The 13,774-nt window shown below is 38.9% G+C and overlaps 1 long non-coding RNA gene across 1 annotated transcript in view; it reads left to right on the forward strand.

Moving 5' to 3' along the window:
• The first annotated feature begins 2,522 nt into the window (after nucleotides 1-2,522).
• Nucleotides 2,523-13,774, forward strand: part of LOC110680433 — a 34,104-nt gene continuing 22,852 nt past the window's right edge. The window contains exon 1 of the long non-coding RNA XR_002502874.1: nucleotides 2,523-2,774. This is a non-coding gene — a long non-coding RNA (uncharacterized LOC110680433). The remainder of the gene's footprint in view (nucleotides 2,775-13,774) is intronic.

Below are 13,774 nucleotides of genomic sequence, written 5' to 3' on the forward strand. Positions count from 1 at the left end.
GAGTTGAGGCGCGTCGCGAGTCTCACTGGCGCGATCCGGTTTGGTGGCGGTGCGACAATATGTGGCTCTATGTTATACACTTCTTGACATTCTCAAATGGTAAACATGTCAAATATGGTTAAATAAAGTGGGGCAAAAGTTTGAGTGGAGCAAGAGTTTCTTTTTAAGATTTCTAGCTTAATTCAAAACAAAACTTTTAAATGTCATGGTGGTTCGAATGCTATTTAAGTAAGAGACTTTCACTCCAAATATCATAAAAATCGATTAAGAGGTAGTGCTTCGTGAAGCCCAAGCAGGACAGTTCGGTTTTGCGTCGTCCGATTGATTTTGGTGACGGATTCGCGCGTTTTTGTTGCCGAAGAATTTTTTTCCCCCTGTTTTGGAGCGTCTTGCTGGGTAGTGCTTCGTGAAGCCCAAGCAGAACAGTTCGGTTTTGCGTCGTCCGATTGATTTTGGTGACGGATTCGCGCGTTTTTGTTGCCGGAGAATTTTTTTCCCCCTGTTTTGGAGCGTCTTGCTGGGTAGTGCTTCGTGAGGCCCAAGCAGGACAGTTCGGTTTTGCGTCGTCCGATTGATTTTGGTGACGGATTCGCGCGTTGTCGTTGCCGGAGAATTTTTTTTCCCCCTGTTTTGGAGCGTCTTGCTGGGTGGTGCTTCGTGAAGCCCAAGCAGGGACAGTTCGGTTTTGCGTCGTCCGATTGATTTTGCTGACGGATTCGCGCGTGTTTTCGTCGCCGGAGATTTTTTTTTTTTTTCACCTGTTTTGGAGCGTCTTGCGGGGTACGTATTTGGGAAGGCCCAAGCAAGACGGTTTATTTTCGGGACGCCAAGAAGTTTTGCTGTCAGTGTCAGTTTTGTGTTCAGTCGAGAATGGATTACCAACTGGTGAGTTCGTTTCATGCTTATGATAACACATATTTTCTTGAAAGAGTAACTTTTATGTAATATTAAAACAAATTTTGTATGGTTCGTCACTATATGTGTCGGCATTATGCTTTTTTCTTATACAATTTGAATATACATATATTTTTCTCTTTTGACATTAATAAAAATTATTTATTAAAAAATCTTTTGAATTGTTCGACATTGTGAATGTTGACGTATTTCCTAAATTTCTACCATATCGAGACAAAATGCCACAGTAATACTCATATGTCATTTTCAAACAAACTATGTATGGTTCGTCACTACAAGTGTCGGCATTATTCCTGTTTCATATAATTTAAAATATATACATGTAATTTTCAGTTTTCGTCATTAATAAAAAACGTCTTTTGAATTGTTCAACATTATAGATGTTGACGTACTTTTTAAAGCTTCTACCAAAACTTCTCGAGACAAAATACAAAACTAGTTTTAAATATAAGTTGTATATTTCCCCCTTGTCCATGGATCGCATCACCGACCAGAGGTGACTCCCAGATCTTTTCCTCCCTCACTAATAAACACCCTTCCCGTGGTGATTGTGGAGATGCAGAGGTATTCTCGGTCTCTAGAAGCAACAATCATTACACCCTAACATTCCTTCCCCATCCCAACTGACTGTAAGGACTTGGCCGGCGCCGTTATTGATCAATAATATTAGATCTGCTAAAATTGCACTTCGAGAGTAAGCGGAAAACTCCCATCCCTTATTCATTTGGATCGTAGTGCAATTCTTACCAGTTCCGATCAATCACGGAGTAGCAACCATTGACATGTACAGTCAGTCTATGCTATGCTATGCTATGCTATGCTAAATATCATAAAAATCGATTAAGATTTGGAATAGTTATGGCTATTTGTTGTTTTTCGACGTGAATATTGTAATTTATGGTCAAACTTTCGTTGCATGGAACCAAATAAGGATAAAATCTTTTCAATATTTTATGTAGGGGCGTTTCTAGGCCTATCATAAGGATGCTTTGAGTTGTATTAGTTTTTGCATAAATGCTTGGAAACAATTTTTGGCCCCATAGTAAGGCAAAAGTTCGACCTATGTATAAATTCACGTAAAAATTTGCAAATTGCCTAAAATCCACATATTATCTTTAAATTTAGTAAAATTTGCCTGATCGTGCTACAAATGTCAACAAAATTTTACTTTCAACTTAGTTTTGTGAAAAACTGTTATTTTTTAGTATATTACAATTAACCCTGTTTTTGGCATTTTTTGATGAAAATTTAGTGTGTATTTTTCGACAAACATAAGTTAACGGCTGGTATAAAATATGCCTGTCATAAAAGTATCGATGTTTAGTGTTTTAGCCAGCGAACTTTTGCCCCACACTAGATTCGAACTCTTGCCCCACCGGTGGGGCAAAAATTCGCTTAAGACAATCAATTTGAAAACTGATATAACTGAAATTGGGTAAATATTTTGGCACAAGTTTTGTTCAGCCAAATTATAGCCAATGTGTTGAAGATTCAATGTATGGTATTTGTTTTGTTTCAACTGCTATCATTTTCCGGGAAACTTTGACTATACCACTAAGGTCACACTTTTGCCCCACCTTACTCTATTCTTTCGAATGAGACCGGTTTTGTTTTGAATTGAGCTAGAAATCTTAAAAAGAAACTCTTGCCTCACTCGAACTTTGGTCCCACTTAACTCTATATGGAAACGTTGAGATATTATTGCCCCAATTTCAGTTTCAACTACACCACTGTGCGGCAAAATTACGTATCCTTCCACGCAGGTCCTAAATGTTCTTGAGAACGTTGCCGGAAACATCATCTTCAAAAAAGTTCAAAAAATTTCAAAGGGACAGTTAAAAACTTTTTCCCAAAACTAGGTAAAATAACCCCACTGTACAACAGATTTTCCAGTTCACCAATCAGAAGCTATTATGGTCTTCTAATAGTTTCTGAAAAAAATATTCTGAAGATACTTTATTGAAACGTTTGAATAATTTTGCCCAATTATCCGATTCATTAGCTCCACTGGGTTATTGAGTTTCGGCTAGTTCTGACAATGTTATGGTCGACTTCAACGAAAGCATACTTTTCAAAGTACATCTTTGAAAGGTTGATATAATTTTATTTTACAATCATATTCAATCAATGTGTCAAAATTCAAAATTATTCACTCCGCCATCTGATGGTACTGTACGGAAAACATTCTCAAAATATTGAAAAAAAAAATCTTCTAAATATTATTGCAAAAATTTAGCCAAATATCTATGATAACCTCATGCGCCATCTACGCTTTTACTAAGCACGACATCCTCGAAATGCTTCACAGAAACACTGGATTAATTTTGGCCAATATCGGATCAAATTACTCCACTGTGACTGTGAGGCAGAATGTCGAATGTATTAAACTAGAAACAATACTAAATAAACATTTTTTCCGAACACGAAAGCGCCGCGTTACGTTTATCTTCCAACAGAATTCTGAAAATGGTGTCGCGTTACGCAAAAAACATTTTTTTATTGACAAAATCGGTAATGTGATTTTGTCAATAAAAAATGTTTTTTGCGTAACGCGACACCATTTTCAGAATTCTGTTGGAAGATAAACGTAACGCGGCGCTCAATAAATAAATCAATGAGATTCTTCAATTATTCAATATCGTCTTCCAGCTTGAAGTCATATTCTGGTAGTAATCAATACATAGAAGGGTTGCCCGGATTCTAAAAATTATAACAGAGCAGAAGCGATTATAGAGTGGTGTTTGAAAAAGTGCATTTCAGCGATGATGTCGCGTTACGAAAAGCAACTGCTTTTAGTTACCATATATACAGTGTTAAGTTTCAAAATGAATATCACAACATATTCTTCTTCTTCTTCTTCTTCTTCTTCTTCTTCTTCTTCTTCTTCTTCTTCTTCTTCTTCTTTTTCTTCTTCTTCTTCTTCTTCTTCTTCTTGGCATTACGTTCCCACTGGAACAGAGCCTGCTTCTCAGCTTAGTGTTCTTATGAGCACTTCCACAGTTATTAACCTTCCGTCAGTCGCTCAAAAAAAAGTTACACCAGCGGTCGCATCGTGTACTGAGTACACGCGGAGCAATTTTGATTGTCAATCTAAAGCTAGGCAAGATAGAGTATTGATGTCTTCGGCAAATTTCTTCAGTTCAGCGGTACCAATCGGTCAGTGGACAAATGAAACTTTGAAAACATCCTCACCCTTCAGTGGCCATCGGAATGTGTCCCGGGGGAACCTATGAAGTGGACATTTCGCAATGCAACATTTCGAACACAAATATCTCAGGATCTAGATTTTTTGGCAAAGTTGTTCAGTAGATCAAGGACTAACATGTGATAGGCAGATTGTTTTGGAATTCTGTCACCAGTTGGCGCTAGTGAGCATGTAATTGTTCAAACACGGATATCTCAGGATCTTGATTACCTAGAAAGATGCGGTCTTCGACAAAGTTGTTTAGTAGGCCAAGGACTATCATGTTATAGACCATCTAACTTGAAAATCTGCCATCAGATGGCGCTAGTGAGCATGCAATATTTTAATCACGAATATCTCAGGATCCCGATTTTTTAGAAATATGGTGTTTATGGCAAAGTTGTTCGATAGTTCAAGGACTAATATGTGATGATCTATTTAATTCGGAATTCTTTCACCAGATGACGCTAGTGAGTATGACATTTTTTGAACACAGATATCTCAGGATCCCGATTACCTAGAAAGTTGACGTCTTCGGCAAAAGTATTGAGTACGTCAAGGTCTAGCATGTGATAAACCACCCAACTAGAAATGCTACCATCAGATGGCGCTAGTGAGCATGCTGTATACTGATCGCGGCTATCTCAGGCTTTCATTCACTTCAATGTATTTTACTACACTACTTGAAGTTCAAGATTATCAAGAAAGTAGGGTTTATCCACAGAATTTGATTATATAGAGATTAATTAAATTAAATTAATTAAATGACGATCCCGTGTATGCACCAGTACTCCACCGATAGAAACGAATGGAAACACGGACTTGTCCCATAAAAAGGCCTGTCGAATGGGCGGCAGAAAGCTGTTACAAAGCAAAGCGATATGAAAGTGACGTCACTGGTTAGCTCAATTCTATTGTGGCAACTCACAGGATGACACGCGCACTACAACATTGCTCGAATCACATCAAATGTGATAGAAGAGTGCATAGTGACGTCACGAATAATTCCCCTTCTCTCTCTCTCTCATCACCCTCAATTGACTGTACAGCTCTTTGACATTCACTGCTGAAATTGTTGACATATTTTTTATAAGGATTTTTGAGGTTATATCAAGCGTGCAACGATCTATAGTTATTGCCTGTGTTGTTTATAAGAAAATCAAAATGCTCTCAGCACTTCTCTAGTATAATCATATTCTATGGGTTTATCACTATAGTCAACGCTCCATGATTGCTCTGATAATTGAAGCGATGATCGACTCATGGTAATATTCCGTTATGTACAGTAATACCTTGGAACGCTGTTGTTGGCGATAATAACAGTAAACATGAAAATTTGAATTTAAGTATGGATGCATGAGTCGATATCGAGTAGCGAAAATTTGACTCATGGAGGTTTCACAATATACCAGTGCAGAGAAAGTTCAATGTTATTTATGGTGCTATAAACCGAAGCATGTCGAAATTAAACGATATTTTCATCACTCATTTTTGTAAACAATAAAATAGAAAATCATCCTTCAACATTGATTTTGTTGTATACTTTGTTCATAATTGATGCTTTTTTTTTTTCGGCACTCCGTGCGCTTGGCCACTACTATGCCGATTATCATATCTTACAGAATCTATTTATATACTTATGCTATCTCTCTCATTCCGAGCAGGGAGCAGGTAGAGGAGAGAGCTGCCGTTGGTCCAATCCATATCCATATCCGTAGTCCATTGGTGTGCGGTGGTTCATTTTGCCATGTTTCCGTGTCGTGTGAGGCAACAGCCTACAAAGAGGGTCAGTTTTGTCTCAGTCACCATCTGATACTGACGGAGGATGGATGTGTTCCCCCCAATACACGGTCCTTCGTGCGGCGTCTTCTGGTGACTGGGCGGAGTTTTTTGTGAGGGAGGATTGGGAATCTAACCCATGACCTTCCGCTTACGAAGCGAAAGCGTAACCTCGAGACTACGGCACCCCCCTATAATTGATGCTATATCATAACAAATTTAGGAAACACTTTGGCATGGCGTCGAAAACGAATCTTACCAAAATCCAACAGTAATTATGTGGTGAAAAATTCGGTTAGCCGACATCTCGGTAGATTATGTTCCGAGATTCGATATTTAAAATTACCGAATTCTCAGCTCTTGGGTTCATGGCGAAATGTTTCGCTGAGGTCGGAGAAATAATATAAGTGTGTATAGATCTTCATTCACCTGTATATCGCGTAGATATAGTGGCGTCTTATGTGAGGAGAACTGCTTTGCGTTTTACGAAGTCTTTTCACGCAAACATAATTAATGTATTCATCAGAAGTTCGTTCAATAGGCTAAATATAAAAATAAGATTGATCAATTTGAATCTAGAGTTTGAACGATAATGAACCTTATATATCTCGGTTTATTTTGTGCTTGTCTATCAATTCACTGGTAGCGAAATATTTTAACATTTGACAAAACGTGCACTAATAGCCCAAATGATCAGAATCATAAGATGTTCAGAAAATAAAATGCTCACTTTCGGCAGGTTACATAATTCCAAATATAATTGCCCATAACATGTCAGCACTTTGCTTACTGAATAACTTTGAAGAAGACGTCTAATTCAAAAAAATCGGGAACTCGAGATTCTGCATTAGAAAAAATTGAATTAAGACCTCTAGCGTAGCCTGATGGAAGTACATCTAGCATCCCAATGCATTTTAAATTGAATGTGGAAGAATTTTGAGTACATTTTACCCCTTACACGTTGGCTCGTGATATACAGAATAACTTGATCAAAGACGCCATCTTTCTAATCTAATTTTATTTTCAAAATTCAAAATATAAATATGTTTAAATATCCAATCTTCCACATCTTCCTAAAATAGTGTTCTGTGAAATTTTTAGCTTTTTCGGTGGTGATTTAAAGGTGGCCCAAAGACAATGTAGGTTTATATGGAAATTACTATGGAAAAAATTTGAGAAATTTTCCAGACACGTTAGTACTGTAATGTAAGTACAAATTTATCATCCCATAGTGAAAACTCATTCTTCAAACCCTTATGAAGGATGTTGCTGAAGAAACAAATCCTTTTGAGCTAAATTGTTTGGGATTTTCTTGTTTATGTTTGCAGGGCTATAATCCCGTATGAAGCTAAATAAAATCATACAAACTCATGAATATCTCTTCTCCTATCCATTGGAATGAATTTATCTCTTCAGCAATTAACTTTATTATAGCTTGAAGAATTAACTTTATTATAGCTTGAAGATATCTGTGTTCAAAAAATGTCATACTCACTAGCGTCATCTGGTGAAATAATTCCGAATTAAATAGATCATCACATATTAGTCCTTGAACTATCGAACAACTTTGCCAAAAACACCATATTTCTAAAAAATCGGGAACCTGAGATATTCGTGATTGAAATATTGCATGCTCACTAGCGCCATCTGATGGCAGATTTTCAAGTTAGATGGCCTATAATATGATAGTCCTTGGCCTACTAAACAACTTTGTCGAAGACCGCATCTTTCTAGGTAATCAGGATCCTGAGATATCCGTATTTGAACAATTACATGCTCACTAGCGCCAACTGGTGACAGAATTCCAAAACAAGCTGCCTATCACATGTTAGTCCTTGATCTACTGAACAACTTTGCCGAAGACACCATCTTGCTAAAAAATCTAGATCCTGAGATATTTGTGTTCGAGATGTTGCATTGCGAAATGTCCACTTCATAGGTTCCCCCGGGACGCATTCCGATGGCCACTGAAGGGTGAGGATGTTTTCAAAGTTTCATTTGTCCACTGTCCGATTGGTACCGCTGAACTGAAGAAATTTGCCGAGGACATCAATACTCTATCTTGCCTAGCTTTAGATTGACAATCAAAATGCTCCGCGTGTACTCAGTACACGATGCGACCGCTCGTGTGACGGGCCCGGTAAAAAAAAGTTACACGAGCGGTCGCACTGGTGTACTGAGTACACGCGTCAAAACTTAGGTTAGAAACACGAAGTTTTCGAATACTTTTCGTTGATTTTTTCGAAAAATTTCTTCCCTACATGCAAGAAGAAGAGTAGATCTTGGAATAGGACCAACACCCGGATCAATTTGAAGGGGTTTTCAACGTGTTTTTCGAGTTTTCGCAAAGTGCGTGTACTCAGTACACTAGGGCGACCGACGGTGGGTTAACTGAAAACTTTCTTTGCCAAAGTTACCATTTTCACATTCCTATATCGTGTGGCAGGTACGATGATACACTATGCCCAGGGAAGTCAAGGAAATTTCCATTACGAAAAGATTATGGACCGACCGGGAATCAAACCCAGACACCTTCAGCATGACTTTGCTTTGTAGCCGCGGACTCTAACCACTCGGTTAAGGAAGGCCCACTTATGCTATGTGCACCGGTTTTTTGATCCTTCAGATTTGTGCTCTTCAAAATTCAAGGCAAGGATTCATTCTATATAATTCACCTGAAAAATAGATCATGTATCACTATATTATCGGATAAAAACTTCGATATCGGTTACGCATAGTTCAAACATTCAGAGCAAATGTGACAGCCCGTAATGCAATGTGTTCCGAAAATCACGGTCAATGCTATGCGTTCGCATTGTTTCTAGGTGAGCGCGCGTATGAAGGCAAACAAGACATCCGACATGATATGTAGGTATGGGCAGACAGCATGGTGAGAATTTCGCGCGCATTCGTAAACACATTCTCATTTGAAGCAGAAAAAAATAAACAGTAGGCATGAAGTGCGTTCACAAGTGCGCTACGGCAACTAGATTGACGGGTTAGCGGTTCTGAAAGACGCACCACATCACAAGATCATCGCCTACTGTGTTTGTTTTAGTTGTTCATTTTTTATATCAGGAGGAAAATCGAAAACATAATTTATTATACGACCGGTCACAGCTAAGGTGAAACATAAACACCCGAAGAGTTGTTCCGCATAATGAAACAACCGTTCGGAAAAGGTAATTGTTGATGTCGACCTTTGCTGTAAAGATTATTTTATAAAAAAAAAAAATACAATGAATCGGAATACTTCATAGCAAATGAACCGCAAAGTTTGATACAGTTTTGCGAGTCAATAGTTGCGACTAGCAATGATCTTAATATCTGTAACCTCTCAACCGGCAGCATAATATTTTTACCACAAAAGATTATTCAAATCTCGTTAAAACTTATCTTCCGATATTTTACATCCCAGTTTCACAAATTCTCAAAAAATCGTTTCGACCGTTTCAGATTTCAGATTCGCTGGGAGTGACGTGACTAACACAGTTAATGTCACTCAAATCGGACAAAAATATTCCCACATTAGGTCCAGACTGATAAGCCTAAATTTAAGCGCCATCGCTATCTATGATACCTTCCCTTATATCGAAGATTCTTGCATAACTTCTCAAAAGGACATATATAACATTGAGAGGCTCTTTTTGTTCACTTTCGCTTTAATCAATAAGTAAGCCACAACAACCTATTAAGTTGCGTTTTTTGCCCCAAAGATTTAGTATTGCACTGTTATAATCGAAAGAGAGCGAGAGAGAAGAGAATCTCTCATGGTTACATAGGTTCTTTCATAAAATTCAGCGAGATTTCTTCGGTCAAGTTCTCTCAAATCCTCTATCCATATCTCGATATATCTATATCGATTTGTAAAGTGTCAACTGTATTTCAAAATTCCGATCACACCTTTACAGGATTTATGCATTTTTTTTTTCCTCATCTGTAGAGCCTTTTAACCACTGCTTCCATTATTTAGGAATATTGTGGTATGACCCATATTTTATTTGGTGCTCATCAAATATCCTTTCACAATTGAGATGTGATAGACATTGGTTGATGTGTCACACTGTCCCAACTGGGCACAACTCGTTTTATAAAGTCTATTACCCTACTAGGACTACCTTGCCAAATTTCCAAGGGCTCTAATAACCCTTTTCCAAATGTTAACATTCTTTGATTTAGCAATGCTCCGCAGTTGCAGAGTAAATGCTCAGCAGTTTCGTTTTCAGCTTGACAAAAACGACACTCAGAGGATTGTATTTTTCCTATATTTTTTAAGATGATACCTACTTGGGCAGTGACCGGTCATCAGACCAGTTATTACCCTAAGATTTCCTTTATTAAGATTCAGTATAGCCCGGGCTTTAGCTAGACTGGGTTTTATGAATCTTTTCGCTTGCTTGGATGTATCCGTGGCGTTCCAATTGGATTCTACCATGGACATTTCCCAATTTTTCAGTTTCATCCTGAGAGTGCACTCAGGAATACCACAGAACGGTTCAGGGCCGACAAAGCTCGAAGCTGCACCCTGTCTTGCTATATTATCGGCGATTTCATTCCCCTCAATTCCACAATGGCCGGGCACCCAGTACAATGTAACTTCGTTCCTACTGGCCAATTGCTTCAAAGAAAGAATGCATTCCCACACTAACTTTGATCTACATGTGAATGCCTTTAGAGCATTCAAAGCTGCTTGACTGTCCGAGAAAATACAGATCTTTGCAAACCTATAGTTTCTTTTGAGACAAACATTTGTACAGTCAATGATGGCTTGTATTTCAGCTTGGAACACAGTGGGTCTGCGCCCCATAGCGATTACCTTGCTGATACCAGGGCCGAAAACTCCAGCTCCGGTATTGTCGCCCATCTTTGACCCGTCGGTATAAAACACAATAGAACCTGCACGTAAACTTGGCCCACCAGAATCCCAAGTATAGCGGCTTGGTTTAACCACTTTAAAGGGAACATCATAGTTGGTCTTCGTTGTCATCCAATCTTCTATTGTTTTGTTATCTGAATTCAAATTGAATTCCTTGATGATTTTCATGTGACCAATCAAATCACCATCTAGTATTTTATTATAACGAATAAACTGCAAGGCATTTTTTGCAGCTTGCAGTTTAATGAATTGATGCAAAGGCAGTATATTAAGAAGGGCATCCAAGGCAACCGATGGTGTACTTTTCATTGCCCCTGTCATTGATATACAAGCAAGTCTCTGCAACTTAGCCAGCTTCTTCTGAGCGGTTACCTCATTTGTCTTGGGCCACCATACCAGTGAAGCATAACTAATTTTTGGTCGGACTATTGCTGAATAAATCCAGTTTACCATATTAGGTCGCAGTCCCCAAGTTTTTCCTAGGGCTTTATTGCAGACCCATTGGGCATTAGTACCCTTACTTATGACCTTGCTCAGATGAGAGTTCCAGTTCAATTTCTTATCCAAAGTAACACCAAGGTGTTTAACTTCTTCCGAAAATTGAATTTGAACTCCATTCAAAGAAGGCTGTATAAGCTTTACCTTTTTCCTTCTGGTAAAAGGCACGATAATAGTTTTTGAAGGGTTTACGTTTAACCCCTCTTTCCTACACCATTTGAGAGTAATGTTTAACGCAGTTTGCAACCGATCGGAAATCGTGTTATCAAATTTTCCACGAACCAAGATGGCCACATCGTCGGCATATCCAATTACCTCAAAACCTTGATCTTTTAAATTTCTAAGGAGTTCGTCTACTACAAGAGACCACAGTAAGGGCGATAACACTCCTCCTTGAGGACATCCCTTCGTAGATCTTATAGATATTTGCGCACCTCCTAGATCAGCAGAAATTGTGCGATCCTTGAGCATAGTCATAACCCATTCGGTAACACTTTTATCCAAGCCCCTTGCTTCCATGGCTGAACTCATAGAGCTATAGGATGCATTATCGAATGCTCCTTCAATATCGAGAAAAGCAACCACGGCTATTTCTTTAGCTTCAAGAGATTTCTCGATTTTATTTACCAGCGACTGCAGCGCCGTAATGGTAGATTTACCTGATTGATACGCAAATTGGTATTTACAAAGAGGCATTTCTAACAAACTTGTTGACTTGATGAAGTCATCAATTATTTTTTCCATTGTCTTTAAAAGAACAGAGGAAAGGCTTATAGGTCTAAAGGCTTTGGGAGTTGTTTTATCCTTTCTTCCAGCTTTTGGAATGAAAACAACTCGAACCTTTTGCCACGCTTTTGGAATATATGAAAGCGCAACACTTGCTTTGAATATTTCGGTTAAGAGCGGACAAAGCGTCTCTTTTCCTTGTTGCAGTAAGCCTGGGAAAACATCATCTTTCCCGGCAGATTTGAAAGGCTGAAAAGAACTCAATGCCCATTCGACCCTCGAAGGCGTGAAGATTTCACAAGCTTTCTGATAGGCATTTATCGACCATACATGTCTTGCCTCATCTGAGACCTGTTCTTCATCCGAATATGGGATCGATTCAGGGAAATGAGTTCTCATCATTACTTCCAGTGTTTCAGAAGAGTCAACAGTATAACTGCCGTCTTCTTTTTTAAGGCTACCCAGACCATTTGAATGGTCTTTTGAAAGGACTTTGTGCAGCCTTGAAGCTGCAGGAGCGTTGTTGATGCTTTCACACACCCGTCTCCAGTCCTTACGTTTGGCGTGCCTTAGTTCTCTGTTGTATTCTGTTAGGGCTTTTTTGTATTCAACCCAATCTAAAGTGATCTTTGCTCTATTGAACAACCACCTGGATTTCTTCCTCAATCCTGCCAGCTTGTCATTCCACCAAGGCACATCCCTGTTAGATGACCTTTGTTGAATAGGACAGCTAGCATGATAAGATGAGACCATTTGGTCAATGATCCCATCAGAGGCATTTTCCAGTTGTGGAACAGTCGTGAACTGTTCACCGTTATACGAATTCTTATTCGTTAAATGAAAACGATAGAGATCCCAATTGGTTTTCTTCGGGTTTCTATAGCTTTCTGTTATTTCTGATCCAGCTTTAAAATCGAACCGGATTTGTTTATGATCTGACAATGATTCTTCATCAGAAACATGCCAGTTCACAATCTTCTCCGATAACAAGTCGTTACAGATCGTGAGATCAAGAACCTCTTGTCGGATAGAGTTTACAAAAGTAGGAGAATCACCTCTATTACATATGTCTATGTTGTTAGACGACATGTAGTTTAAAAGATCTTCTCCTCTTTTATTAATATCGGTGCTGCTCCAAATTGTATGATGGGCATTTGCATCGCACCCTATTATAAATTGGGCATTAATTTTCTTACAGTAGTTGACAAAATGAACGACAGAGCATGGAGGCACATCTTCAACATCTCCAGGAAAGTAAGCAGAAGCAATACATACCTCCGTTTTCCCACGGATAGTTGGCACCTCTACTTTGATCGCAACAATGTCTCTACGGATAAATTCTGTAATTGGGACAAATTTTGTGTCCCTATTTACAAGAATAGCCGTCCGTGGTTTGGACTGAGTTTCGTCGTACAAAACTCTACAACTGCTCGAAGGGCAACCAAGTACCCTTCCATTATTTACCCAGGGCTCTTGAATTAGTCCCACATTGATATTTTCCTTGGTGAACCTTCTGCTGAGCACTGCTGATGCGCCCTTTGCATGATGAAGGTTCACCTGGATAATTTTGATTCGATTCATATTACATTAACATGCTCCCACTCGTATCAAGCCTCTGATTTGAAACTAAATATGAGTAGCCGATTATTTCGGAGAAGTACAAGGTCAACTGCGCCATTGCTCCGGGTAGCACAGTAAGGGCATAATACTGTGGAGGGTGCCCTGGTACTCCACAGGCACCGTTCACGGTTAGGTTTCTTTTGACCCCCCTAACCATTCATTCCTAGGCACGGTAT

The sequence above is a fragment of the Aedes aegypti genome, unplaced genomic scaffold (assembly GCF_002204515.2).
Source record: "Aedes aegypti strain LVP_AGWG unplaced genomic scaffold, AaegL5.0 Primary Assembly AGWG_AaegL5_hic_scaff_1384_PBJ_arrow, whole genome shotgun sequence".
NCBI lineage: Eukaryota > Metazoa > Arthropoda > Insecta > Diptera > Culicidae > Aedes > Aedes aegypti.